Source organism: Oryx dammah, unplaced genomic scaffold, assembly GCF_014754425.2.
Source record: "Oryx dammah isolate SB20612 unplaced genomic scaffold, SCBI_Odam_1.1 HiC_scaffold_16, whole genome shotgun sequence".
NCBI lineage: Eukaryota > Metazoa > Chordata > Mammalia > Artiodactyla > Bovidae > Oryx > Oryx dammah.
The window spans coordinates 24980587-25007995 of record NW_024070200.1 but is presented as its reverse complement, the minus strand read 5'-3'; the positions used below and the strand labels follow the sequence as shown (position 1 = coordinate 25007995).

The window sequence follows — 27409 nt, the reverse complement described above, 5'->3', positions numbered from 1 at the left end:
ACTGGAATTATTGTTGGTTTTTATTTGTTTCTTATTGTTTACCTGTCTCTTCTATAATCCTCTTGCTACTATTCTCTAAAAACAATTGAGATATAATTCATATATCATACAATTATGATTTACTTCTACAATCAATAAAAAAAATTATTCTTATCAACTGAGTTAAAGCTTTGAGAGGCAAACATTTCATTAATATTTCATTTCCCACTTCGTACAACATGTTGCATCTCCGAGCATCTTTACCTTACACAGGGTGTTCTAGCCAAGTGGACCTCACTACAGAAGGACAACTAATGATGTGTTCCTGCCACAGTGCAAGTAATTAAATCTTGTTGGTGTCTTTACTCCCTCTTACCAGAAATTACACTATGAATAAGACCGCAGAATAGCCTTATTTTAAAGTCCTAAATATACATCATGTCCCTCTTTCTGACACACTGTGGGTCTTCACAGAATGACTCATACCCAGCATGACTCATACCAAGAGAGATGGCATCCATTACATCAAGGATTTACAACCACAAAGAGGTGCAAAACTTGGGCAGCTACATACACAACTGAATAATGCAATTTCTAATGTTTACTTCATCTTCCATTAACACCAAAAAACCCCTACCTTCTTAAATGTGAATAAAATTTGCATTCAGAGGCATCTAAAATACTAGCCAATTCCTCACAGAAAAGACCATAGTGATGCTGGCAACACTGAAGAGGGGAGTTGGGGGCAGTTTGCAAGCTTTTGGTTGCCAGGGGACACTTACTATCTGTGGGTTGAGGAAACTGAATGCTCTCGAACGGATGGCGGAAAGAGCCAAAGTGCTGAAAAACAAGGGTCAGTACAAGGGTTAAGTGAAAGTGAAATTACGCTGACCCAGAAATGTAAATCAATGTGCCTTAGCTCTCCGTAGAACTCGAGGTGCCCAAACACTCCATTGTTTCTTCGGATTACCGAGTGTCCCAAGAGAGGCTCAGTGATTCAGAGAAAAGAGATGAAATGCAGCGGGAAACAGCAGGCAGTGGCAGAATCTAATTTTATTTAAGAAGCATCTCCACAGTTTATAGTGGCCTTCTCATAGGGAAGAAAAATGCAGTTCTGAAGTTTTGTTCCCTTTCTTTGTACTGCTTTTACTACCGTTAGTAGGGCAAATTCAAAGCTCAAAATCAGAAGTGATTTTAAAACTGAAAGCTAACCAATCATAAGATTAAGAAGAGACACAAGCTTAGACATTTATAATTCTCATCTCCATTTTGTTCCACCAAGTTGCTTAGTGTGCAGGACTTCTGGTTGCTGACAGCCTCCTGAAATGTAAATTTAAGGTAAGTAACACCATGGTTCTCATCTCTAAGAGAATTAGGAGGGAGTCGGGGGAGGGAAGATGGAGGAATGGAGAAAAGGAGTCAGGGAAGGGAAGAGAGACAGGTGATAAGTTAAAGTAGAAATGAGTACAAAGTTACAAAAAAAGGAACAAAACCAAAGGTCAGATAGGGACCCACAGTGAGGGGGTAAAACAAGGAACAAGGTAGGGACAGTTAGCAAAGGGTTACAAACATGGGTGGTGGGCCAAAGGGCCCAGGCTTGAATCTAGGCTTCCAGCTTGACTTCTGGGTGACTTGGCAAGTTACTTAACCTCCTGAGGGACTGTTAAGAGGGATTAAATTTGAGAATGAACAAAGTACCTGGAATGGGGCAGGAGCCCAGTGAATCTTCAGTGACCACAAGCTCAACTGTCAGCCCCTTCCTGTCCCAGAGGGAAGAGTGAGCCAGACTCCCAATCTCGACCCTCCTCTGTCCCCACACCTGACCATTCAGAGTTCTAGCCACACACTAAAGACAGGAGACACTGAGCTTTTGAGTTGAAATCTCGGATCTGTCACTTGCTGGCTGTTAGTGCATTAATTCATGCAACAAATAAATACTCATCAACTGTTTGCTGTCTTCAGGTTCTGAACTAAGATTTGGTGAATGCAAACAGACATGGCCCCTGCCCTCATGCGCCTTACAGACTCATGAGACAACCAGGTATCAATCCAATAATAAAGCAAATAAATATAAGATGAACACTATGGAGGATAAGCACACAATGCCAAAAAAAGTACACATAAGTCCCTTGAAGAAGACACTATTGAGCTGAACTTTGTCAGCTGAGTGGGTAGCAACCTAGGCTCTGAAAAGGATGGTAAGAACATTCCAGGCTGAGGGAACAGCTGGCTAGCTCGAGGCCCAGAAAATGAGGAGACTGGGCTGCCACATGGGGCCAGGCCAGGAGGGCATGGTGAGCCTGGTTAAGGACCCTGGTCTCTAACAGCGAACAGAAGTAGCACTGGAGGATTTTTAATCAAAAAAATCACATGATAATATATGACTTTTGAGAAGACCACTTAAGCTTAGTATTGGGACTAGATTTGAGGAGGTCTACTTTTTAGACCACTGGGGAGGCCCCTGAGCTGTCCACAGAGGGCAGATGGTGGCTGGGCTGGAATGGAAGTCAACAGGAAGTCCACGGGTGGACACGATCTCCACAAGACCTGGAAGCTGGGTTATCGAGAGAGGATTTCTCACTGGAGGAACCGGATGCTAAAATTTTCACTCACCAAGACAGGGAGTGCTGGGAGAATGCCAACCTGGGGGAGGCTTGCTCACAGGTTTGGTTTTCGACATGTTTATCTATGGGTCCATAAGGAAGCCATCTAACCCCTCTAAACCTTGGAATCCTTGTGAGGATTAAATGAGATCATATGCTTGAATGTTTGGCACAGGGCCAGATGCCAAGGAGGAGAAGGCAATGGCACCCCACTCCAGTACTCTTGCCTGGAAAATCCCATGGACAAAGGAGCCTGGTAGGCTGTAGTCCATGGGGTCACTAAGAGTCGGGCACAACTGAGCGACTTCACTTTCACTTTTCACTTTCATGCATTGGACAAGGAAATGGCAACCCACTCCAGTGTTCCTGCCTGGAGAATCCCAGAGAGGGCGGAGCCTGGTGGGCTGCCATCTATGGGGTCGCACAGAGTTGGACACGACTGAAGCGACTTAGCAGCAGCAGCAGATGCCAAGGAAATGGTAGCTAGTGTGTTACTGGGAGCTCAGACAGGAAACATGAAGCAGGTTTGCCTCGGCCCTTCCACAGAGGGAAGCCTTCCACTTCACAGCTCACATGGCATCCTTCTTGATACGATGTATGATCCACACATACATGATCCTAAAGCAGAAAGTCCCATTTGAGCACAAAGTAAATCAGGATCCTTGGATCACGCTGGGGAGGTACTCACATTTATTTATCAGGAGATTCCTTTATCTGCCCCCCTTTTTAAGTTATTAGGAAAAGTGAAGTTCTGAGACTTGTATACACAGTACTTTCTTTTTTACCTCTTGCCTATGTGGGATGGTTCAATTGATGAACTTTTAGGATAAATATATCTGTTTGATAAATACTTCTTAAGCATCACTTTTATGAATGAACTATAGAATATAAAGATAAATGAAACCCCTTCCTGTTCTTAACTCATTGGGAAAAAAACCCTGATACTGGGAAAGATTGAGGGCAGGAGGAGACTAGGACAACAGAGGATGAGATGGTTGGATGGCATCACTGACTCAATGGACATGTTGTTGTTCAGTCGCTCAGTCATGTCCAACTCTCTGTGATTCCAGGGACTGCAACACTCCAGGCTTCCCTGTCCTTCACCATCTCCTGGAGCTTGCTCAAACTCATGTCCACTGAATCAGTGATGCCATCCAACCATCTCATCCTCCGTCATCCCCCTCTCCTCCTGCCCTCAGTCTTTCCCAGCATCAGGGTCTTTTCTAATGAGTCAACTCTTCACATCAGGTGGCCAAAGTATTGGAGCTTCCATATCAGTCCTTCCAATGAATATTCAGGATTGATTTCCTTTGGGATTAACTGGTTTGATCTCCTGCAATCCTAGGGACTCTCAAGAGTCTTCTCCAACAGACAACAAACAGCAAACTCTGGGAGGTAGTGAAGGACAGGGAAGCCTGCTGTGCTGCAGACTTTTTGCATGGAATTGCAAAAGTCAGACACAACTGAGTGACTGAACAACAACAAATTCCTTGTTCTTAAGGAGTTTGAGGTCCAGCAGGAGTCACAGGTACCCACTGAAATGCCAAGAGGAAGTGTATGATAACAAATAGTGGGAAGCAAGACTCAAGTCTAGAAATAGCACACCTTCAGTTTCAAATTAAAATCTGAAACTTAAGTGCTGCTTTCAAATGCTAAGCCAGTCCCACGTGGTGAAGGGTACCATTTAAGTTTGATGTCTGGAAAGCCAGCTGGATGAATATTGTCTCAACCTGTGGCAGAAGAGAAGACAAAGATACTATCGGGTATAAATATAATAAACACAGACAGTCAAAATTCACAATTAGAATGAATTTTGGGAAGAGGGGGTTCGGGGACATCTTAAGTGCTAAATCTAAAGAAAAGGAGTATTTTTACAGTGAAACATTTTCTACATCAAATTAGAAAACTATTTGTATGGCCAGGGAAGGGATGGATATTATGTCTCATGTTTGACACCCATGATTTTTCCTCATAAAGGTAACTTGAAAAAGATCCACAAAATTCTGCCCAGGACTGGATCTGCTGCTACCCACCTTCCAGTGTCAGTTATCTCCAGAACAGCAAACTCAAGGAGCGAGCTAACCCGTTAAGTTCATGTACTTTGTAGAATGTCCTCGGAAATTTAACTTAAAACCCATTCTTCAGTAGTGGTCTTTCTTTTCACCTACATAACAATTTAAACATGCCATTTATTTTCTGTCTGCCATGAGACTGGGAAACTAGGCATTATTAAACATAAAGCAAAGTTAATTCCAGGCGTTCCACAAATCAAAACTATCCCTAGAACATTTCTACAACAAGAAACTTGAGAGTGAGTTCCAGAGAGTCCACTTTCCAGATGGTCTCTTCCTCCAATAACTGAAATGCTTAAAGCCTGAATATTCACTGAATTGCTTGAAGTCAGAGTCTAGACTTTGCCTAATAAGTTCAGTCAGCTAGTCTACTGAGTAAATCCAAAACAAGTTCTTAGTTTACACTTCCCCCTTTAGCAGGCTGGTTGCTATTACTTAGAAAAAGTAATTCCATTAGTGGCAAAATCAGTGTCCAACACATTTTCTAAGACCTGACTCACATGTCACCTCCATCACGTCCTCATTGGTCTTTATACACAACTCATTTGGAGTCTCTGTCACGTTGGATGAAAATTTTTTCCTGGCGCCATCTGCTCTTCAATACTATGAGTTCATCAAGGGAAAGGACAAGGGGATATGTGTTATTGTGACGTAATACCTAAAACAGAGTAGGCATAGTCAAACAGGAGAAAAACTCAGAAATACATTCAGAGGGACAAGTGGTCCAGAGAAATAATGAAATCGCACCCTTCCGTAGGCATACACAGAGAGGAGGACAATGAAGGCTACTGGAGTTATGGTGCCACATCAGGACCACACTGCTCGAGAAAGCTGATGCCAAGCTAAGACCCAGGCTTGAGGACCTGTCCTTGCTGCCTGCAGTCCACCTCTTTGAAGGTGATTTTGCCTTGCTGTTTCCCCTTGGGTCTGGCTCAGTGGTCAAGGGGATGGAACAATTCCAGAAGCTAGGTGTGTTGTCTAAGGCAAGTCTAGGCTCCCACCCAAGTAATACAAATATGGCAGGGGCTTGAGGACCTTGATGTTGGCTTCTGTTTGTTGAGTTTTAACAGGGAGTGTGGAGGGGAAGGATTTTAATGCCAAAAGTGTCTTGTAAACTAACAACACAGTCTCTGAATGGGCTACGTGCTTCAGGAGTAAATCTGGTTGCACAACCCCCTGGAGATACACCATGAAGCTGCATCAACCCCATTGGGAAAAAGCCTTTATCAAAGCAGGAAGCAGGTTATAAATTCTATACCCAAATAGGAGTTCAAATGAAAATCCTACATCTTTTGACTCAGAGGCTTTTCAAAGGAAATGTGTATCTTTGTAAACTCTCCTGGGAGCTGTTTTTATAAACATGATTTTTAAAGCAATCTTTTAGATTAGACATGAATAAACAGCACCAGAAATGTTACATACACTATTTTGATTACTAATTTTAGTCTTCACGTTCATAAGGTTAAATTCTTAATTCTATGAGCAGATACTCTTGAGACACTTTTCTTCACTTTAAAAATCAAGAATTAACAAACGTTAGAGCTCAAAGGGACCTCATCAGTCATGTGGTCCAATATACACAACTGGACTCTTTGCTTTGCAGAAGTAGAAAGAATCATGTTTTGCCCTGTCAAGAGACAACTTGTGTACTGACATGAATCCAATAAACAGGGTTTGATTACAGATTACTGAAGACAGTATTCTCCCAAAAGTGTTTCCTATAAAATTAGAGACTTCTGAGGTAATTTTTTTTTAAGATTCTGTGATCAAATAAGTTTTATAACTATAGGACTAAACAAAGCTTTAAAAAGCTCTTTTTGTTTTGATTCTAAATTGTCAGACTTATCAGACTTGCCAGACTTATCAGAACTTATCAGATACCAATGTATACACCATGAATATCCAAGAAGGAGATAAAGTATATGACACAAAGGACCCCAAAACTCCTCTTCCCTCCAGGAAATATCCAGTGTCAGAGAATGTCAGTGAGCAGTGGAACACTGCTTAGAAAAGCTGCCTACAGAGTTTTCAGCTATAATGAACATCTGTAATTTGTAGTAGCTACTGGTTCTATTCACAGAGATAGAATGTAAATTTGTTCCTGAGCATTCCTGCTGCTGCTGCTGCTAAGTCGCTCCAGTCATGTCAGACTCTGCGCGACCGCATAGTCGGCAGCCCACCAGGCTCCCCCGTCCCTGGGATTCCCCAGGCAAGAACCGTGGAGTGGGTTGCCATTTCCTTCTCCAATGCATGAAAGTGAAAAGTGAAAGTGAAGTCGCTCAGTCATGTCTGACTCAGCAACCCCATGGGCTGCAGCCTACCAGGCTCCTCTGTCCATGGGATTTTCCAGGCGAAAGCACTGGAGTGGGATGCCATTGCCTTCTCCCTGAGCATTCCCAGTCAGTGCAAAAAGCACTGATCACAAGATAACAATCACATAAAAACTTTAGGGCATTCATCAGATGAAAACAGTTGTCCCAGGAGCACCAGCTATTTCTGGTACTTGAAAGATATGGCCCCTCGGGTGTCTTCAGAAACAGGATCAGGATGACGTCCTCAGCGACACTCCCTTCAGTGCATAGAGTTTATAGGCTATCTGATAAGACCCTTTTCTGGGCACGGATGGCATGCTGCCACCATGCAGTTCAGAAGAAGCAGCGTTATCAGAAGTCACACCATGTTTCACATGTTCATAGTATTCAACTGACTAACTTGACCCAAGACTCTAACCACGCTCTGCCAATAACCAACTATGCCTGTCTCCAAGGGTGAATCATTTGCCTACTCAGGTCTTAAACTTGATGGCCCCTGCAGTCTAGCTTTAAAGTTCTAGAAGTCTATAGGGTTTATTACTTCATCTTTCAGAAAAGTGTCAAGTTTCCAGTCTACTTTGAAAGCATGAATTCATCCTGGTAGGTATGTGTACCTTCAGTAGCTTACACTCATGAAAGAAAGGAAGTGAAAGTGAAGTCGCTCAGTCATGTTGGACTCTTTGCTACCCCATGGACTGTAGCCTGCCAGGCTCCTCCATCCATGGAATTTTCCAGGCAAGAACAGTGGAGTGGGTTCCCATTTCCTTCTCCAGGGATCTTCCTGACCCAGGGATCAAACCTGGGTCTCCCACATTACAGGCAGACTCTTTACCATCTGAGCCACCTGGGAAGCCCAGCTTACACTCATAAGGGATATATTTAACACATCTCTAAAACCCTAAGCCATGATAATGATCAGACACATGGCAATGTGTCAGAAATCTGGAAGAGCCAGAAGAAAAGAATAGAAGAGGGAGAATACCAAAAATAATTTAATCTACCCGAGCATTTTCCTTCAAATCCTTAGTTTCTTTCAGAGACTGTAATAATGATGGAAATAATACTCTCAATAATTTTCTCTAAACCAGCCTATAAATTCTCAGGAAATAATAATAGTAGTAGTAGCAGTAGAAGCAGCAGCAGCAAACACTTACTTGGTGCTTCCTATCTACTAGGCCTATTATAGGCCACACATAACTATTCTTTAAATGCTTGCAGTAACCCCCAAAGGTAGACCTTTCTTATTCTATTTCACAAATGAGGAAATTGTGACTCCGAGGGGTTGGATAACTTGCCTAAAGTCCTGTGAATAGGGGCAGCAGATCCAGAACTGGAGCCCCTTCTGGAGCTGCGTTTTGACCAGCCCATACAGCTGCCTCTGGCACCTGTGGTCAGAGATGGCCCCTGTCTGCCAGGAGGCCTCACTCTAGCTACATCCTGGATGGTAGACAGAGCACCTTCCTCTTAAGTCTTTGCTGAAGAAAAGATGTTCTAAGAAAAGCAGATTTGTAAATGTAGAGAATAATAAAGGTTTTAATGACAGGTGACTGTCACCCAAATGTTAATGCAACAGAAAACAATGCTCTCTTGAAAAGCAAAAGGTGGTTTTCACTGTGACAAGACAGCAGATATTACATCATTTGGGAAAACTTGACCAAACAGACCACCCTAAAAGGCAACAGAGTTCAGACTGCAAGAAGGCAAACTGCCCTAGGGAATGAAGGCAGGCCTTGGTCCCTCCTGGGTCCCCAAGCTGTCTTCCTCTTGGTTAACATAAAATACTGCGGGTTTTGCCAAATGTCGCCTCTTCCTTCCAGCCCTGCTCCCTCCTCTCCCAATACCCATTTTCTTGTTTGTTGGAGAAGTAAGAGAGGAACATATTCTGGATAGTCTAGCGCCACTCCAACATAAAATCACACACTGTCATCACACTCCAAGACTGATATCTCTGACTTCTCATTACCTTTCATCAGAGGATCTCAAATCACTTTTCAAACAGCTATGAATTTCTTATGTACTTTCCTAAGAGCTGAAAGTAGAAATACAACGATTCTGTCTTATTCCCTAAACAACCACCACGTCTCTTGAAATTCTCAATCCAAACACATACACACATATGCATGTGCAGAGAGAGACTTTTTCTAAATGGTGACAAAGCTATAGAATTATTTACATCCTGTCCTCTGCTCACAATAGGGTGGGCCCCTGTCATCTGTATACTATAAGCGTTAATAATGACGTCAAGTTTTCTGCACATCATTAATCAAGGGAGAATTCATTTCCTTTTGTGAAGTTCCCTGTCTCCTTTTATTAATATGTCTCCTCTGAGTCACCCCATATCCTGACTTCACAAAATCCTGACTTCACTTCATCCTTTTCTCTTCTCCCAGCTGACTGTGTGGTCCTGAAGTGGGGTGCTGCCTCCATATAGAAAACTGTGCATTTCAGAATTGGGTGAATTGGTTCTTCAAAGGTGGCTATTTTCAAAGTGAATGCAACTTGCTTGGCTCTTGAGAATGAATTACAAACTCATCATGGTCATTGTCCTAATGGATATGGACAACCAAGAGCCTGAGTTTTAGCCTAACTTGCTTAGCTCGTGCTACTTCTCTGTTTCTCCCCTACCTGATGTGTTAAGTTAAGGCCTGGGAATAACCTGAGGCTGCTGCTGTCCCAGTATTCACTGTGGCTTCCTTTTAGAGCCCCACTCCCAAATCCAACAACCAGCCCCACAGAGGCTCCATCTGGCCTAAGGGGCAGCTCCAGGCCATTTCAAGGTGGTCCCTGAAAGATAGAGTTGTACTTCTTGTGCGGCAGACCACAGGGCCAGGAAAGCCCCTTGAGGCCCACAACTTCACATCACCTTTCTTAAGAAGCATTATATAGCTTACTGTTCTCTACAGTGAGCAGAATAATCTGGAAAGCGGATTTTTATTTCTTCAGCTGTGATCTATAAGATTTAGGGTTTCATCACCTGTTATTTCCCAGTTCTCTTTCTAGCAAAGTCATGATTTAAAGTTATTCCCACCCTGCTTTAGGCATCATATTAGAATCCCTGCCCTCAGAGTTCCCTGGTGGTGCAGTGGGTAAGAATCTGTCTGCCAATGCAGGGGACATGGGTTCGATCCCTGGTCTGGGAAGATTCCACATGCTGTGGAGCAGCTAAGCCCATGCGCCATAACTGCTAAGCTTGTGCTCTAGAGCCCAGGAGCCACAGCCACTGAAGGCCCCACGCCCTAGAGCCACACACTGAGATTAAGTACTAAGAACTAACTACTGCAACTATTGAAGCTCGAGTGCCTAGAGGCTATACTCTGCAACAAGAGAAGCCATGAGAAGTCAGCACACCCCAACGAAGAGTAGCCCCCACTCACCACAACTAGAGAAAACCCTTCCAGCAGTAAAGACCCAGTGCAACCAAAAATAAAAATAATAAATAAACTTAAAAAAAAAAAAAAGAATCCCTGCCCTCGACTTTCCAAGGAAGGGGAGTGGGACTCTGATGAGACCTTGCCAGGCCTGACTCGAGTTCTTCTGGATGTCCCTCCACCCATCTGGATATGCATTATGTCTCATTGTTTTTCTTCCATTCATTCAACCTACTAACACACTGCTAACCTAGCGTGTACCAGGCTTCATGCTGGAGACAAAGTAATGAACAAAGTAAACAAGGGCCCTGCTCTCTTGAAGCTACAGTCTGGAGAGCAAATGGCAAACAGTCAGGCAAAGAGCTGCATTATTGCAGAGTTGAGATTTCTAGAAAAGTATAGGAAGTCACAAAGGAGTATAACAGGCAGATCTAGTGGAGACTATTATGAAGAGCATTTGTCAGCCCACCTGTCGTGAACAATAGCCTTCATAGGTGTGGGCCACAGTCAGGGTGTGCTTCTCCTTGCCTTCCCAGTCTGGTGAGGATTCCCTAAAAGAAAAGCAACATCATTCAGGGTTTGCATCAGAGAGAAATCTAACTCAGCATCCTTGTTTGTTTTGAGACCCAAAGGGCTTCAGGAGCCTGCAAGAAGCAGGATCACCTGTCACACAACTCCAGGGCTGTCCATGCAGCTACTTAATGACAGATCTCACATCGTCTAAGTAAGATCTTTAATTCAGTGGAAGAATATGTGAGCAACTGTGGATCTTCCAGAGCCTCTATTACCACTTCTCTCCCATTTCTGCAATATAGGGGGAAGTGGGAGGGGCAGACTACTGGGTATAAGACATGTTCATGGGTGGATTATACAACATGGGCAATGTAGCCAATATTTTGTAATAACTGTAAATGGAGTATGACCCTTAACAACTATACAAAAATAGAATTTTTAAAAAGAAAAAAAAGACATCAGCAAACAGATTTCATCTCTCCTCAACAACTCTCCTCAGGAAGAATAAATTCCCCTAATTAATCCCAGATTTTCTAGCTTGGCCTTGTGATAGTGGTCACCAGCCTGGATCAGAACCCTGGGCCTGGGTGTGGCTCACAGAAGTTCACTAGAGGTTCCTTGAGACCTTCACAGGGACACGGCCCTAAAGCAGAACAGTCACACTGTCCATGAGAAAGCTGTGCATGGACTTGACTCCCCCAAATGTGTACAGTGTGAGGCATAAGGGGCAGGATCTAGAGTCAGACAAGCTTGAATATGTATTCCAGCCCTACTATTGGTTAGTTACAGGAATTGGAGCATGTCATTTAACCTCTTTGGGCCTCATTTTCCTCATTCAAAAACCTCATGTTTGCTGTGTACATGCATGTGTATAGGTTAAATTAGGTAACGTAAACAAAATGATTAGCAAACTACCCAACACAAAATCCTCAAATATATATGTATGCAGGTCAAAATCCAACAGTTAAAACTGGCCATGGAACAACCAACTGGTTCCAAATTGGGAAAGGAGTACATCAAAGCTGTATCTTGCCACCCTGCTAGTTCAATTTATATGTGGAGTACATCATGCAAAATGCCACGCTGGTTGACTCACAAGCTGGAATCAAGATTGTCAGGAGAAATATCAACAACCTCAGATATACAGATGACACCACTTCAATGGCAGAAACTGAAGAGGAATTAAAGAGCTTCTTGATCAGGATGAAATAGAAGAGTGAAAAAGTTGGCTTAAAACTCAACATTCAGAAAACTAAGATCATGGCATCCAGTCCCATCACTTCATGGCAAATGAGGGGTGGAAATGGAAACATTGATAGATTTTATTTTGGGGGACTCCAAAATCACTGTGGGTGGTAACTGCAGCCACAAAATTAGAAGATGCTTGCTCCTTGGAAGGAAAGCCATGACAAACCTAGACAGCATATTAAAAATCAGAGACATCACTTTGCTGAAAAAGGTCCAGTAGTCATGTATGGATATGAGAGCTAGACCATAGTGAAAGCTGAGCACCAAAGAATTGATGCTTTTGCACTGTGGTGCTGGAGAAGACTCTTGAGAGTCCCTTGTACAGTAAGGAGATCAAACCAGTTCATCCTAATAGAAATCAACCCTGAATGTTCAATGAAAGGACTTATGCTGAAGCTGAAACTCCAATACTTTGGCCACCTGATGTGAAGAGCCAACTCACTGGAAAAGACCCTGATGCTGGGAAAGATTGAGGACAAGAGGAGAAGGAAGTGGCAGAGTATGAGATGGTTGGATGGCAGTATTGACTCAATAGACATGAGTTTGAGAAAACTCTGGGAGATGGTGAAGGACAGGGAAGCCTAGTATGCTGCAGTCCATGGGATCACAAAGAGTTGGCCACAACTTAGTGAATGAACAGCAACAAATGTATGTATATATGCATGTGGATATATACATATATATTATATATACATATATATTCTATATTATTGGAGTAGGAAATGCTAACCCACTCCAGTATTCTTGCCTGAAGAATCCCATGGACAGAGGAGCCTGCTGGGCTACAGTCCATGGGGTTGCAAAGAGCTGGACATGACTGAAGCAGCTTAGCATAGCATTCTATATTATATGCATATATATTCTATATTAGCCAAAAAAGTATACATATATAAAATAGCAAGTACTTATATGTCAGGTACTTGCTCAGAGTCACACGGCTATTAAGTGACACAGCAGTTTGCTACTTTGAACCTATATGAAGTGACTCTGGCAGCTTAACCATTCTGCTATGAAAGTGAAAAGTGAAAGTGAAGTCGCTCAGTCATATCCAACTCTTTGTGACCTCCTGGGCTGTAGCCTACCAGACTCCTCCATCCATTGGATTCTCCAGGCAAGAATAATGGAGTGGGTTGTCATTTCCTTCTCTAATAAATAGCAAAAAAAAAAAAAAAGAGAGAAAAAAGTCAGGGTGGGGGGTGTGGAGCAAAGGAAAAAAGAAAAGAGGAAGAACAAAAATAAGAAGGAAGAGGGGCAATAAAGATAAAATAAAATCTAATGCAGCATTTTTAAAAGTCAAAATGAATGAAAAAAAATCCACAATGAACAAAATTTCAAAATGTTAAAAGAAGATACGATTCTCCAAAATCGCTTTAGTGGTATCTGACTCCTTGCAACCCTATGACTGTAGCCCACCAGTCTTCTCTGCCCATGGGATTTTCCAGGCAAGAATACTGGAGTGGATTGCCATTTCCTTCTACAAGGGAGAAGACATGATTGGTAAAAGTGATTTTTTCTTTTTGGTCTTCCCTGGTGGCTCAGAAAAGGACATCTTTTTTGGGTGTTAGTTCTAAAAGGTCTTGTGAGTCTTCAAAAAAACAGTGGAAGTGAGAAATAGATATAAAGGAGTGGATCTGATAGAGTGCCTGATGAACTGTGGACGAAGGTTCATGACATGGTAGAGGAGATGGGGATCAAGATCATCCCCAAGAAAAAGAAATGCAAAAAAGCAAAATGGCTGTCTAAGGAGGACTTACAAATAGCTGTGAAAAGAAGAGAAGCAAAAAAGCAAAGGAGAAGAGGAAAGATATACCCATTTGAATGCAGAGTTCCAAAGAATAGCAAGAAGAGATAAGAAAGCCTTCCTCAGTGATCAATGCAAAGAAATAGAGGAAAACAATAGAAAGGGAAAGACTAGAGATCTCTTCAAGAAAATTAGAGATACCAAGGGAACATTTCATGAAAAGATGGGCTCGATAAAGGACAGAAATGGTATGGACCTAACAGAAGCAGAAGATATTAAGAAGAGGTAGCAAGAATACACAGAACTATACAAAAAAAAGATCTTCAAGACCCAGATAATCATGATGGTGTGATAACTCACATAAAGCCAGACATCCTGGAATGTGAAGTCAAGTGGGCCTTAGGAAGCATCACTACGAATAAAGTTAGTGGAGGTGATGGAATTCCAGTTGAGCTATTTCAAATCCTGAAAGATGATGCTGTGAAAGTGCTGCACTCAATACGCCAGCAAATTTGGAAAACTCAACAGTGGCCACAGGACTGGAAAAGGTCAGTTTTCATTCCAATCCCAAAGAAAGGCAATGCCAAAGAATGCTCAAACTACCACACAGTTGCATTCATCTCACATGCTAGTAAAGTAATGCTCAAAATTCTCCAAGCCAGGCTTCAGCAATACATGAACCATGAACTTCCAGATGTTCAAGCTGGATTTAGAAAAGGCAGAGGAACTAGAGATCAAACTGCCAACATCCACTGTATCATTGAAAAAGCAAGAGAGTTTCAGAAGAACATCTATTTTTGCTTTATTGACTATGCCAAAGCCTTTGACCGTGTGGATCACAATCAACTGTGGAAAATTCTGAAAGAGATGGGAATACCAGACCACCTGACCTGCCTCTTGAGAAATCTGTATGCAGGTCAGGAAGCAACAGTTAGAACTGGGCATGGAACAATAGACTGGTTCCAAATAGGAAAAGGAGTACGTCAAGGCTGTATATTGTCACCCTGTTTATTTAACTTATATGCAGAGTTTTACATCATGAGAAATGCTGGGCTGGATGAAGCACAAGCTGGAATCAAGATTGCCAGGAAAAATATCAATAACCTCAGATATGCAGATGACACCACCCTTATGGCAGAAAGTAAAGAAGAACTATAGAGCCTCTTGATAAAAGTGAAAGAGGAGAGTGAAAAAGTTGGCTTAAAGTTCAACATTCAGAAAACTAAAATCATAGGATCCAGTCCCATCACTTCAAGTAGATTGGGAAAGAGTGTCAGACTTTATTTTTTGGGGCTCCAAAAATTGCTGCAGCCATCATGGCTGCAGATGGTGACTACAGCCATGAAATTAAAAGACGCTTACTCCTTGGAAGGAAAGTTATGACCAACCTAGACAGCATATTCAAAAGCAGAGACATTACTTTGCCAACAAAGGTCCGTCTAGTCAAGGCTATGGTTTTTCCAGTAGTCATGTATGGATGTGAGAGTTGGACTATAAAGAAAGTTGAGTGCCGAAGAATTGATGCTTTTGAACCATGGTGTTGGAGAAGACTCTTAAGAGTCCCTTGGACTGCAAGGAAATCCAAGTGGTCCATCCTAAAGGAGATCAGTCCTGACTGTTCATTGGAAGTTTTAGCTTCACTGATGTTGAAGCTAAAACTCCAATACTTTGGCCACCTGATGCAAAGAGGTGACTCATTTGAAAAGACTCTAATGCTGGGAAAGATTGAAGGCAGGAGAAGGGGATGACAGAGAATGAGATGGTTGGTTGGCATCACTGACTCAACGGACATTGAGTTTGGGTAAACTCCAGGAGTTGGAGATGGACAGGGAGGCCTAGTGTGCTGCAGTCCATGGGGCTGCAAAGAGTCAGACATGACTGAGGGACTGAACTGAACTGAACTGGTGGCTCAGAGAGTAAAGAGTCTGCCTGCAATGCGGGAGACCCATGCTTGATTCCAGGGTTGGGACGATCCCCTGGAGAAGAAACTGGCAACCCACTCCAGTATTCTTGCTGGCACAATCCCATGGAAAGAGGAGCCTGGTGGACCATGGCGTCGCAAAGAGCCAGACATGACTAAGCAACTAGATGATGATGAAGGCTCCAACATGGTTCAGCATAACTCTGAAAGCAACACTCTCAGGAAAGAGTACTGGTTTGCTTGTTCTTCCTGAGGTTTGAGAATAAATGGACCTTAGTGAGTGAATGGAGCTGGCTTCCGGTGGCTGGTGAGAGCTAGTTCTGTGCACCTCTTCCCAACTCCACGTTAAGGACATCACCACGGTAGCTTGATATCAAATATGGTGAGAATATTTATAGCAGGGAAATTGGCAAAGGAGATATTGGTTTACCAGCATCTACCTACTAGAAGGCTTGTTAAGTCTGTTTGGAAACAAAACATCACTGGGGAGGGCACAGTTTTAGAGCTGGCTATCCTGCAGGGCACAACTGAGACTTGGGGCCAGACGACCATTAGCTGTCACACGCACTGCGGGATGTTTAGCACCATCACTGACCTTAGATGCCATCAGCACCAACTCTCGGGTGGGGACAACCCAAAGTGACCAAACATTGTCCAATGTCCTGGGGGTGGGGAGGAGTTGCTTTTTAGAGAACCAACAGTGACCACAGGAGACAGCAGGAAGCTGAAGAAGCCCAGATACCAGAAAGAGTTCCTTCCAGGGCTTTCCCAGCAGGGAGAGGCAGCAGTTAGAAAGAGCCTACTTAGCCAGGGGTTTCCTGACTCATGGGTGGAGATTTGTCATGCTCTCTGGGGCCTGAGGATTGGTCTCCTCAGAGAAACATTTGGTTAGTATGTAGGGGTAATCCAAATTATGATTAGAAACAGATATCCAGCTCAAGACTTTTGTTTGTCCCAGAACAAAACCACACACCCAAATCCCTAATCACTTTCCAGGAAAAGGCCTCTCTTCCACTGGGACTGGGGACATCAGTCTCCTCTTGAACTTTTAATCCATTCACGTATTTCTAGATTCCTGTGCTTCTCCCTGAAGCAGCAGCCTGGAGGTGGTTTCCAGCAGAGCCTAGACTCTCCCAACACCCTCCACTGCCACTGTGGCCACGGTGTGCCAGCAACTGGGTCACCCGCAAGTAGGGGACCCTGAAAGTTCTAGTCACCAGGATTTGCAATAAAATAGGAAGTGAAGTCATCTTTGGTACAGCATTAAAACTTTTAAAAGAATATTTAATATTTAATTTACTTTAAAAAGTTGGCCAGTGCTTCTTCTAGAAAACATCAAATGATGGATAATGCTGTGGGAGGGCCTGGAGGTCCTGGAGAAGCCCAGGGCCCTTGAAAGGGGGGCCAGGGCAGCTGCCAGCTCCAAGACCCACAGCTGTCTCACTGTTGACCTCTGGAAAGAGATGGTGTTTGCCAAGTTTCCCTGTCCGGAATTCACTGACCATCTTGTAAAGACTCACACTAGAGCTTCTGTGCAGACTCCAGAGTTTAACACAAGAAAACTAAAGTGAATTAAGTCTGTTTAAAAAAGAGAGAGACACAACCAGCAATTTTGACCCACACCCTGCTATGAGTTTCTCTCTCTCTCTCTCACACACACAAACACACACACACACACACACGTGCACACTCATCTCCGCAGCAGCTGTGGCCCGACAGTGTCTTCATCCTAGACGCCTGCTTGGTCTCCAGCACACAGCTGTTGAATTGACCCTTACTCACCCTCTCCAGCTGTTGTTGGCAGATTGAGAAGCTGGACAACTTAGAGAGAAGAGGCAAAACTATGCTAAGTAGAGGAGGACAAGATTAGCCTAGTCCTCTCTTGGAATCTCAGGGATCCAAGGACTGTGTTGTGCGGATCAGGATCAGCCATTCAGGCCCCAGAAAATACCCATCCACCTGTCTTCACCCACACAGCCGGAAACCCAAACCCTTGTTTAGGTAGCTGAGGAAGCTAAACAATGTGCCATTTCAACTATGACCACTGTGAGGACAACTCCCAAATCTTCCTCTTGGGCCCTGACTACAGTCTTGAGCTCCAGATCTGCCTTTCAAGTCCCAAGGAACATCCTGCCAGCCCCTCAAATGCAGTGTGAGCTCGAGAAGATCCCTATTCCCAGCCTAGCAGACCCTCCTCCTGGGTTCTTCTCAGCAACATCCTTCCCCCAGCCCCCTGCCTGCAGTATGCATAGGCTGGAAACCTCAGGTCACTTTCAAAGCCCTCTTCTCCACTCCACACACCTTCCATCTCCTAGATCTGCCCCTTACATTAATTTCTACAGAAACGATTCTCTCTCACCTAAATCACTACACCACTCTGGCAACCGCTCACCCTGTCTCATTTCTGTCCTTCCTTAGACACTGTTTCCTAACCAGCTCAAATTGTGTCCCCCGCTTATAAAACAACAATGGCTCTTCCTGACCTATGATGCTCCTGAACAAGGTTTTCAAGGACCACCATGGTTACCTACCACTCCACTTTTCTCGTCTGTCCTTGGGTAATAGGCAATAACCTTTGTATTCAATTCAGTATTACAAGTTAATCACTAAAGGGATTTTGCCTATAAGTTTAAAAGATACATAATGGGGTCTTCCCTGGTGGCTCAGTGGTAAGGAATCTGCCTGCCAGTGCAGGAGACACAAGAGACACGTGTTTGATGCATGGGTCGGGTCACAGCAATCCTCTGAAGAAGTAAATGATAACCCATTCCAGTATTCTTGCCTGGACAATCCCATGGTTAGAGAAACCTGGTGGGCTACAGTCCACTGGGGTCCCCAAAGAGTCAGACACAACTTAAAATAGTACATAATGGCCCATCTCTGGGAACCCTGCTTCCCATGTAATAAGCATTAAACTAAAATGCCTTTGTTTAGCTTAGAGGAAACATCCTGACCAGGCCTACCTTTGAATGACTGCAGGGAGGAAGAAATTAACACATCCCTTCCAGAGGCTGACCTGAACCAGGAAGTATTTTAATTTACTCCCTCTTCCCACCCTTTTTTTTGTCTGGATTCTTTCACTCAACCTAATTATTTTGAAGTTCATTCATCTTTTTGCATGATATCAATAGTACATAAACAGTATTCCATTGTTTATCCAGTCACCTATTGATAGACATACAGGTTGTTTCCAGTTTTTCTTGTTTGTTCAGACTTTTAATTTTTAAAAAAAAATTTTAATTGGAGGATAATTGCTTTACAATATTCAAATTCTAACTCAGGCAAGATAGTTCTCTGGGGCACAAGCCCACTACCTCCTTGCTTTGCTGGCCTTCCAAATAAAGTCATTATTCCTTGTCCCCAAAACTGGTCTCTCAATTACTGGTCTGTTGTGTGGTGAAATGTCTTTCATCCCTTTCTTTGATTAATCTTGAGTCTTAGATCAAAGGCTGCCTCCTTACCTCCTCCTTGGAAAATCTGTTTCCTCTTCATTCCCATGATTCTTTGAGATATAGATTATTTTTTAAGTGTAGTTTGTTTCATGTTATGCCTTAGCCAGTTCACCCCCTTCATTCTATACATTAAAATACTGAGGCACAATATCCACATTTACTAGTAAATTACTTAGCGAATAGTGGTTGAATTAAAACCAATTCCTAGAAAGAACAGGCCAACTCACCAGGTAAAACTAGGATAAGATTAGCTTCACAAGGCAGCATGGAGTTGAGGGTATATTCAAAGAGTAATACCAGAGAAAAGAGTTGAGAGTGGAAGGCAAAGACAGATCACCCCCTTACTTTGGCAGTGAGGAAAAGGGAAGAGGCCCACCCCACTCCAAATCCCCAGTTCTCTCAGGGATTCACAATCTTTATCTACAGAAATAAAACACCCTGACCAGTATCCCAATACCTGTGCTGTAACACAGAACAAGCCAAACATGGCCTTGGGGTTAACAGTTAAGAAGCCAACCCCAGCAGTGAGCTCACTGGGCCAAGCACACATCACTGAGCCTTTCCCCTGGGATTTCTTTAAATGTGGTAACTGGATAGTAAATCTTCCCTTGGTGCTGATCGTATATTTAAACTGTGGTTCTTTTTACTTGAAATATTTTTAAAGAACGAGCCTCAGGGGACTGTTGATGAGAGTAATTACAAGCGAAGCACACATCCTCAGCCAAAAGTTTCTTCGAAAACTTAAACATCAGCTCAACTTAAGTGACTAGGAAAGCTGAAAAAGTGGGGAAGACACAAACCGTTACTTTTTAAACTCATACTCAAATCTTACTGTTGAGCACCAACCCTGTTCACAGAAGCCACTGAGTCTGTTACATGTCACACAGATAGGAGTTATTTTCATTTTAGAAATGATGGCACTGAGGTTCAAAAGAATGCATGTGAGTTTACCTATTTTTCAGCGAGCTGATAAGCATATAGTAAAAGTCACTCAGTCGTGTCTGACTCTTTGCGACCCAGTCCTGTACAGTCCATGGGATTCTCTAGGCTAGAATACTGGAGTGGGTAGCCTTTCCATTCTCCAGGGGATCTTCTCAACCCAGGGATCAAACCCAGGTGTCCTGCATTGCAGGCGGATTCTTTACCAGCTGAGCCACAAGCATCTAGAGGAGAAGTCATGTACACTTAACCCTACAGTGTCTTCCATGGCATCAGAGAATAGTATGAGTTCAATAAATACTTGCTGAGCCTCAAAATTAAGGTTTCCCACCCTTCTGAGGAAGTCCTACCTTTGGTAATTAATCTCCTGTTTGTAAGCTACCAACAGCACACTGGCAGCTGCCTGGCCACGCCTCCATTGCTAGGCCACGCCTCCCATGGTGTTCCCAGCCAGTGAGTTAGTGCACTGTCCTGAGAGCATGGGGCATTCCTCTGACCAATGATTCCCTCCATGGCCTCGCTGAACTTCCCTTGCACTGGAACATACAGTATGGTCCTCCCCATCCTCTTTACATCCCTTCTCTCTAGGATCAGACTTGCATCACAGTCTGATGAGGTTCTAGACTCCCTCCCATTTTTTTTCCATATTCCTTCCCCCAGTAAAATCCTGGCACATTTAATCCTGTCTTGACGTCTGCTTCTGACAGGACTAGAGACTAACATGCCCCAATTTTTGCTTTAATAAATAATTGACAACCTTCATTCATTTCTGAATATTTGTGTGCTCAGTCGCTAAGTCGTGTTCAGCTCTTTGCGAGCCCATGGACTGTAGTCCGCCCAGGCTCCTCTATCCATGGGATTTCCCAGGCAAGAAAACTGGAGTGGGTTGCCATTTCCTTTTCCAGGGGATCTTCCCGACTGAGAGACCAAACCTGCGACTTCTGCATCTCCTGCATTAGCAGGCGGATTCTTTACTGCTGAGCCACTACTACCGCTACTAAGTCACTTCAGTCGTATCCGACTCTGTGAGACCCCATAGACGGAAGGCCACCAGGCTCCCCTATCCCTGGGATTCTCCAGGCGAGAACACTGGAGTGGGTTGCCATTTCCTTCTCCAATGCATGAAAGTGAAAAGTCAAAGTGAAGTTGCTCAGTCGTGTCCGACTCTGAGCAACCCAATGGAGTGCAGCCTACCAGGCTCCTCCGTCCATGGGATTTTCCAGGCAAGAGAACTGGAGTGGGGTGCCATTGCCTTCTCCTCTCAGGGGCTAGGCAAAGCTGATTATACTACTCCATTGGAGCGCTGGTGGGGGCACTGAGAGAAATCACTATGTAAAGCCCACAGAAGGCTACCTGGGGCATAGCATATGTTCAATTAATGATACCAATTGTTAAAAATCAAACGTGTTTCTCTCTGCTGAGATAAGAAAACATTAGCAGGGAGATTTCCCAAACAGGGTGAGCTGTCATAAATCATCAGACATCAGAAGTGCGTGGGATCGCTTCTGACGCAAGAGGCCAGCTTTGAGGACCAGCTGGGTGGGCTGAAGACCCTGGGGCCTGGCCAAGAAACAAGCCCAGACATGCATTTTACTCCAACTCTGAATCCCACACTGATATCTGAATCAAGATCTGAACATCAGACCAGACAGTTCATCACTAACATGGAGGTATATGCCATACACTCACAGGGCAGGCAGCACTGGAGAAAGGACACACTGCTCTCGGCAGCTTCCTGTTCTGGAGGGCAGACGCTGTGCCTTTTGGCTTCATTTCAGAAGAGCAAAAGGCAGCAGTAGAGCAGATGCAGCTCAGTTCCCGATTTTCGGGTTTGTTTTCCCACATTGGACACTGCAGTTAGAGCCCAAGCTTAGAAGAAAATACTGATGGAATCATCAGATGAATGGAGAAAAAATACCTGGCTCTTACCCCAAGTTCGGCGTCCCAGCTGGCTCTGGCTGCCTTGGAATGGGGCAGGGTGGTTGGGATGTAATTGCCTGGGCAGAGGTATGAGGTATGCGGGCCTACGTGCTCTGTAGCACACACCACCAGGCCGGGAGTGACTCTATTTGGTGAGTGTCCATCTGATAACAGCCTGGATCCTTAAGATGCCAGCTGCCTGCCAAGCTGGACATGTCCAAACAGTGGCACCCAGAGGTCCAGGAGACAGAACAAAGGACCTGTTATTGGCTAGACCTGTGTTAGCATGTTATCTCCACCAAAACAAGTCTCGAGCCAGGCTGGCAGAGAGGCTGTATCCAGGCATCCCGGAGTCCAGAAGGGAGACTATCAAATTCTATAAGGGCTCTCTGACGGCTGTTTCAATGTCAATGGTTGAACCTGGGCCATCCCCTGGGGATTTAGCACTTGTGCTTATATCTTCCTAAGAGTATTCTTTTCTATGCTGCCCATTGTCACCAACCCCCTAGACTGCTGGCTCTCTTGGTACCCTCTTCTTTAGAGTACAGCATCCCTCAAGGTCTGAAACCTGCCCTGTCCCCACTTCACGAGGACATAATATCAATTATGACCAACATATATTTACTGCTTATACCTGCCACTTACTGCTTTACATATATTTTTAATTCATTTATTCATGGCAGCAACCCTATGTGTACAGCTGTTTCTCCATTTAACTTTCAAGAAAACTAAGGCACAGAATGGTGAAATAATTTACCCAAAGTCACATAACTAGTAAAGCAGCAGAGCAGGGAAGCAAGTTCAGGTTGTTTGGATACCGAGTCCCTGCTCGTATCCATTAAGCTGTATTTTCTCTCTCTCCATAATTGATTTCTTACTTATATAAAAAATTTTAAAGGCTTCCCATTTCTAAACCTGTTTCTCCAGAATGAACTGCAGTCCAGTGCAGAGCTAGGATTTTATAACTTCCTATTTTGTGTATGGGCTTCTCTTGTAGCTCAGCTGGTAAAGAATCCACCTGTACTATGGGAGACCTGGGTTCGATCCTGGGTTGGGAAGATCCCCTGGAGAAGGGAAAGGCTACCCACTCCAATATTCTGGCCTGGAGAATTCCATGGACTGTATAGTCCATGGGCTGGCAAAGAGTCAGACACAACTGAGCAACTTTCACTTTCACTGTTTTGTGTATAGGAAAATTGGGAAAAGCTGACAAATTAGGAGAGACTAGGAAGGAAAGCTGAACGGCTCAAGAACTTGACAGCAGCACTCATACTGAGAACTCTGGTGTTTTAGCCAAGTGAGTACTTGGGCAAAGTATCTCTCTTGGTAGAAACTATGTCTTGGAGCATCTGGTTTAAGAGAGACATAACTTAGCCCAGTTGAGGAAACTGGGTGCAGAGTTAGGAAAAGCAGCTACTGACTCATGGTTTATTTATAGCACTGTCTCCCCACAGAGAGAAACAGCAGCCTTGCACAGCTGAGCTCCGCATTCATGTTGGTGAGCCATTCCCAGGAATTCACCTCAGAAGGAACTCCTTGCAGTCATGGAAATGCCGGAAAGGAACACCACCACTGAGCACCGACTCAGAGCTCCCAGGAAGCCTAGACGTGGGATCCCGGGGCCCAGAGACCTTACATACACGTCCATCACAAGTCCTAGGAAATCCATGGACTCAAACTATATCTGATTCCAAAGGAGGGAAGGACTCAGCAGCAGTGCCAGCCCAGCTTTCCCAGGAATCTTCCCTGATTCCTCACATCAGTCCCTCTTCCTGGAATACCTGTACTACTTGTGATCTTTGCCATCATCTAGTGCTAACCCTGTTTCATACTGGGCTAATTTTGCTAACCAACCAGGCTATAAATTTGTTGGGGTTGTTGGGGTGGGTACAATAACTGGGGGTTCAAGTTTATTTCAAGCTATTTTGGGTATTTCAGGGCAGGAAAATTAGGAAAGGTAAAGATCTAGAACCGCAGCCTGGTGTCCTGGGTAAGAAGAGGCAGTTACTTCATCCCCAGAAGGTGCACTTTATGGACAGTGCTAGTCGCTCAGTCATGTCTGACTCTTTGTAACCGCAGGCTCCTCTGTCCGTGTGATTTCCCAGGCAAGAACACTGGAGTAGGTAACCATTCCCTTCCCGGGGGATCTTCCCAACCCAGGGATTGAACCTGGGTCTCCCACACTGCAAGATTCTTTACTGTCTGAGCCACCAGGGCACAGCTTTAAGAGTCTCTAAAGCATAAGCTAGGAATGACATTCATGATACTCTTGCCCTCCTTTGTCAGTCTCTCTAAAACTCCTAGAAATTGAGTCAAAACTTTGCAAAGCATCCCCCAAAGCAGGCGACTATGACTGCATTGTCACTAACTCGGGTTTGCTTCAAGGGGAAAGGAAGCCACACTTTTGTTAATAACCCTGCTTCTGCTTTACTCTAGCCCACCCTGCTGCAGCCCCACCTCCTGGGATGGTGCCCACCAATAGAAGACCCAAGGTCTAACTGCAACCCTTCCTGAACCCCCAGCACATCAGACGAGAAATAATGCCACACAGCAGGCGTACTTGGACATGCGTGCGTCATTACCAATCAAAGCCAAAAAGTATTTCAGGAGAATTTATAAGGAAGAAAACACCCTCTAATTTAACAAAAAAAAAAAAAAAAAAAATGAGGGCTGGGTGTTTCTTTTTCTTCCAAAGCCAAGACACAAAAGCTCTTCTCATATGAAAGAGGCTGAACCCACCCAACCTGATTCTCTCCTCATTCAACAAGCACTTCAATGTCAATGACGGTGACCAGGGCATACTGAGTCACATCAGAAAGAGGCCACAAGAGGAAGGTGTCATCCTGTCCTGAAATAAGAAAATGATGTCTTCCTGTCCTGCCACCTATCCAGAATATAGAACAGTGAGGGAGCTGACTGCTCCAAAGGCAAACAGGGCAGAAGGCTCTTCCATGTGCTCTGGGAACCACAAGATCACCTCATATCATGATTTACAACAAAAACAGAGCTGGGACGGCAGAGCTGGATGTCAAATAGGGTAGTGAAGACCTCATCACAGGTCCTCCCTGATGCCTCTCAGCTATCTGATCGCCCTGTTTTAAGACAGATAATGAGGTTGCCTTATGTTCAGCCCTTTTTTCCCTGCTTTCTACAAGGACAGTTCCTCCAGTCAGTGGTTTCATAGAGATACGTAGTGTATTCTCGCATATTCCAGGGCAATGACTGCCAGCCTCTCCCCTCCTGGTCCTAGGTTAGATGAACATCTCATATATAGGTGACTCTCTTCAGTGGGACTCACAGATCTGGCTTCACTCCAGCTGTGGCTCCTCTCAAAGCCTTATTTGCCACCTGCTCCTGCCACCTGCTCCTGAGGTCCACTGTGAAGAAGATCGGCAAGAGTCAGGAGTTGTGTGTGATAACCCAGGTCTCTCCTGCCACTCCTGCCCTTCTCAGCCTCTTTTCTTCTCTAACTGCATTCCCGTCCGATTTTGTCTTGACTCTGGTTACTCTTGGTGTTTGCTTCCCCAGGGATGTGTGTGTTCTTGGGTCAAAAAGGGGAAAGGAACTACAGGCAAAGGGGAAGCCCCTTGTCCTCTCCCTTCCTGACTCTGTCCCCATCTCCCTACAGGTCACCTGCCATCTCTGTGGGAAGGAACATGACCCTTCAGAACTGCCCTTCGGAGGTCATGGAAAGAGCTCAGTGCTTCTCTAATTATCTGAGATGAAAAACTACTTTATTTATTTATTTTTTAACAATTTCCAATCCATTATGAATCAAACCACTTGTAAAATAAAAATAAATTACTAAAAAAGAATTTTAAGTGAAAAGAATATAAAATACAAGCCTAACTTTTCTTGTTATTAGATTCAACAGTCCTAACATGAGTCTAGCATTTTGTTACTAAAGTTTCTAAACGCTTGCTCTCAAATTACTTACTTGGTTTCCAGGCCAGCACAGGTTGGAGAAGCCCTGCTCTAACTTAGCTATTTACTTAATCACTTAGAGCCTGGATCTCTTATAAGATGGGAGACCTCTAGGTAGGTCAGCCTCTAGGTAGGTCTCACATCTGCACATTCCAGCAACTCATTCCTGATGCTTCCTCAGGTTTTACAAATATTTCTGACATTAGAATAATGCTGACTTCCTGAGCAAGGGATTAGTCTGCACTTTGTACTGCTGATTGAGAGCTACCCAAGTCTAAAGCTCCTTGGAGAACAATGAAAGAAATGTCTGAGAGAGGACCAGGCAAACATTGGCAGCTCACTGTCTCGGCCTTTCCTGTGTGGAACCAATGGGTGTTTTGAAAAGCATCCTGAAAACATGTCAAAGGTCTAAGAACTGTAATCACTGGAGCTGGTGAGTCATGGCCCAGGCTGGCAGTAATGCAAATGCCAGCGACACAATGGGTGGCTGTCTATTCAAAAACCTGCCCCTGGAACCATGAGGGGGCATCCCATAAATGACTACAGACAGGAAAAGAGGGTGAGCTTGTCAATTAACTGAGAGGGAATGGTGGCCCAGTTAAAATAATTTCTCTGCTTCCAGAAGAAGCAAAGAATTCTCAGGATCTACCCTAACAAAGGGCGGATTGTACTGCAGGAACAAGATTGGGTGTGATCGTCCTTTACTACGAGAAGCTGGTAAGGGAGGTAGGACCCAGAGCAGGGGCAGATAGGGCATCATTTCCTAGGGACAATTTCGAAAACAGCTTTATTGGCATCCAATCACTTCACCATACACTTCAAATACACACAATTTGACAAGCTCTGACACACATATGGGAGAAGGAAATGGCAACCCACTCCAGTATTCTTGCCTGGAGAATCCCGTAGACAGAGGAGCCTGGCAGGCACACATATAAACCTGTGAAACCACCATCAAATTCACAATAAGTAGCATACCCATCATGGCCCTACGTTTCTTGATGCCCTTTTTAAATCCCTGCCTCTCACTTCTTCCCACCCCACCAACCAGGTGACACTTTCTGTCACTAAAGACTAGTTTGCATTTTTCTAGATTTTTATATAAATGAAAGCCTACAGGATATACTCATGTTTGATCTGACTTCATTCATGCAGCAAAATTATCTTGAAAAACAAGTCTGAGATTCATTCATGTTTTTCTATCACTGTTGTTCATTAGGTTTACAGCTAAGTAGTCTTCTAGTTAAAAGTGATCTTACATCTCAAACAATGTTGTCTTGGGACTAAGATTCTGAGGTGTTAAAGAAAGTTTATGAAGATTTAGACTTTTCTTAGGGTGGAAGGGTGCAGCTCCTATCCTAGGAGATAAACTGTTTTTATCTTACGAGGTAAACTGTTTTTGCTTCAAAGTTAAGAA

The 27409-nt window shown here is 44.0% G+C and overlaps 1 long non-coding RNA gene across 1 annotated transcript; it reads left to right on the top strand.

The window, feature by feature from the left end:
• The first annotated feature begins 947 nt into the window (after positions 1-947).
• Positions 948-26832, top strand: LOC120875102. Its single transcript, XR_005723814.1, has 3 exons — positions 948-1317; positions 5412-5551; positions 25697-26832. It is a non-coding gene; the product is annotated as an uncharacterized LOC120875102 (long non-coding RNA).
• Positions 26833-27409: the final 577 nt, after the last annotated feature.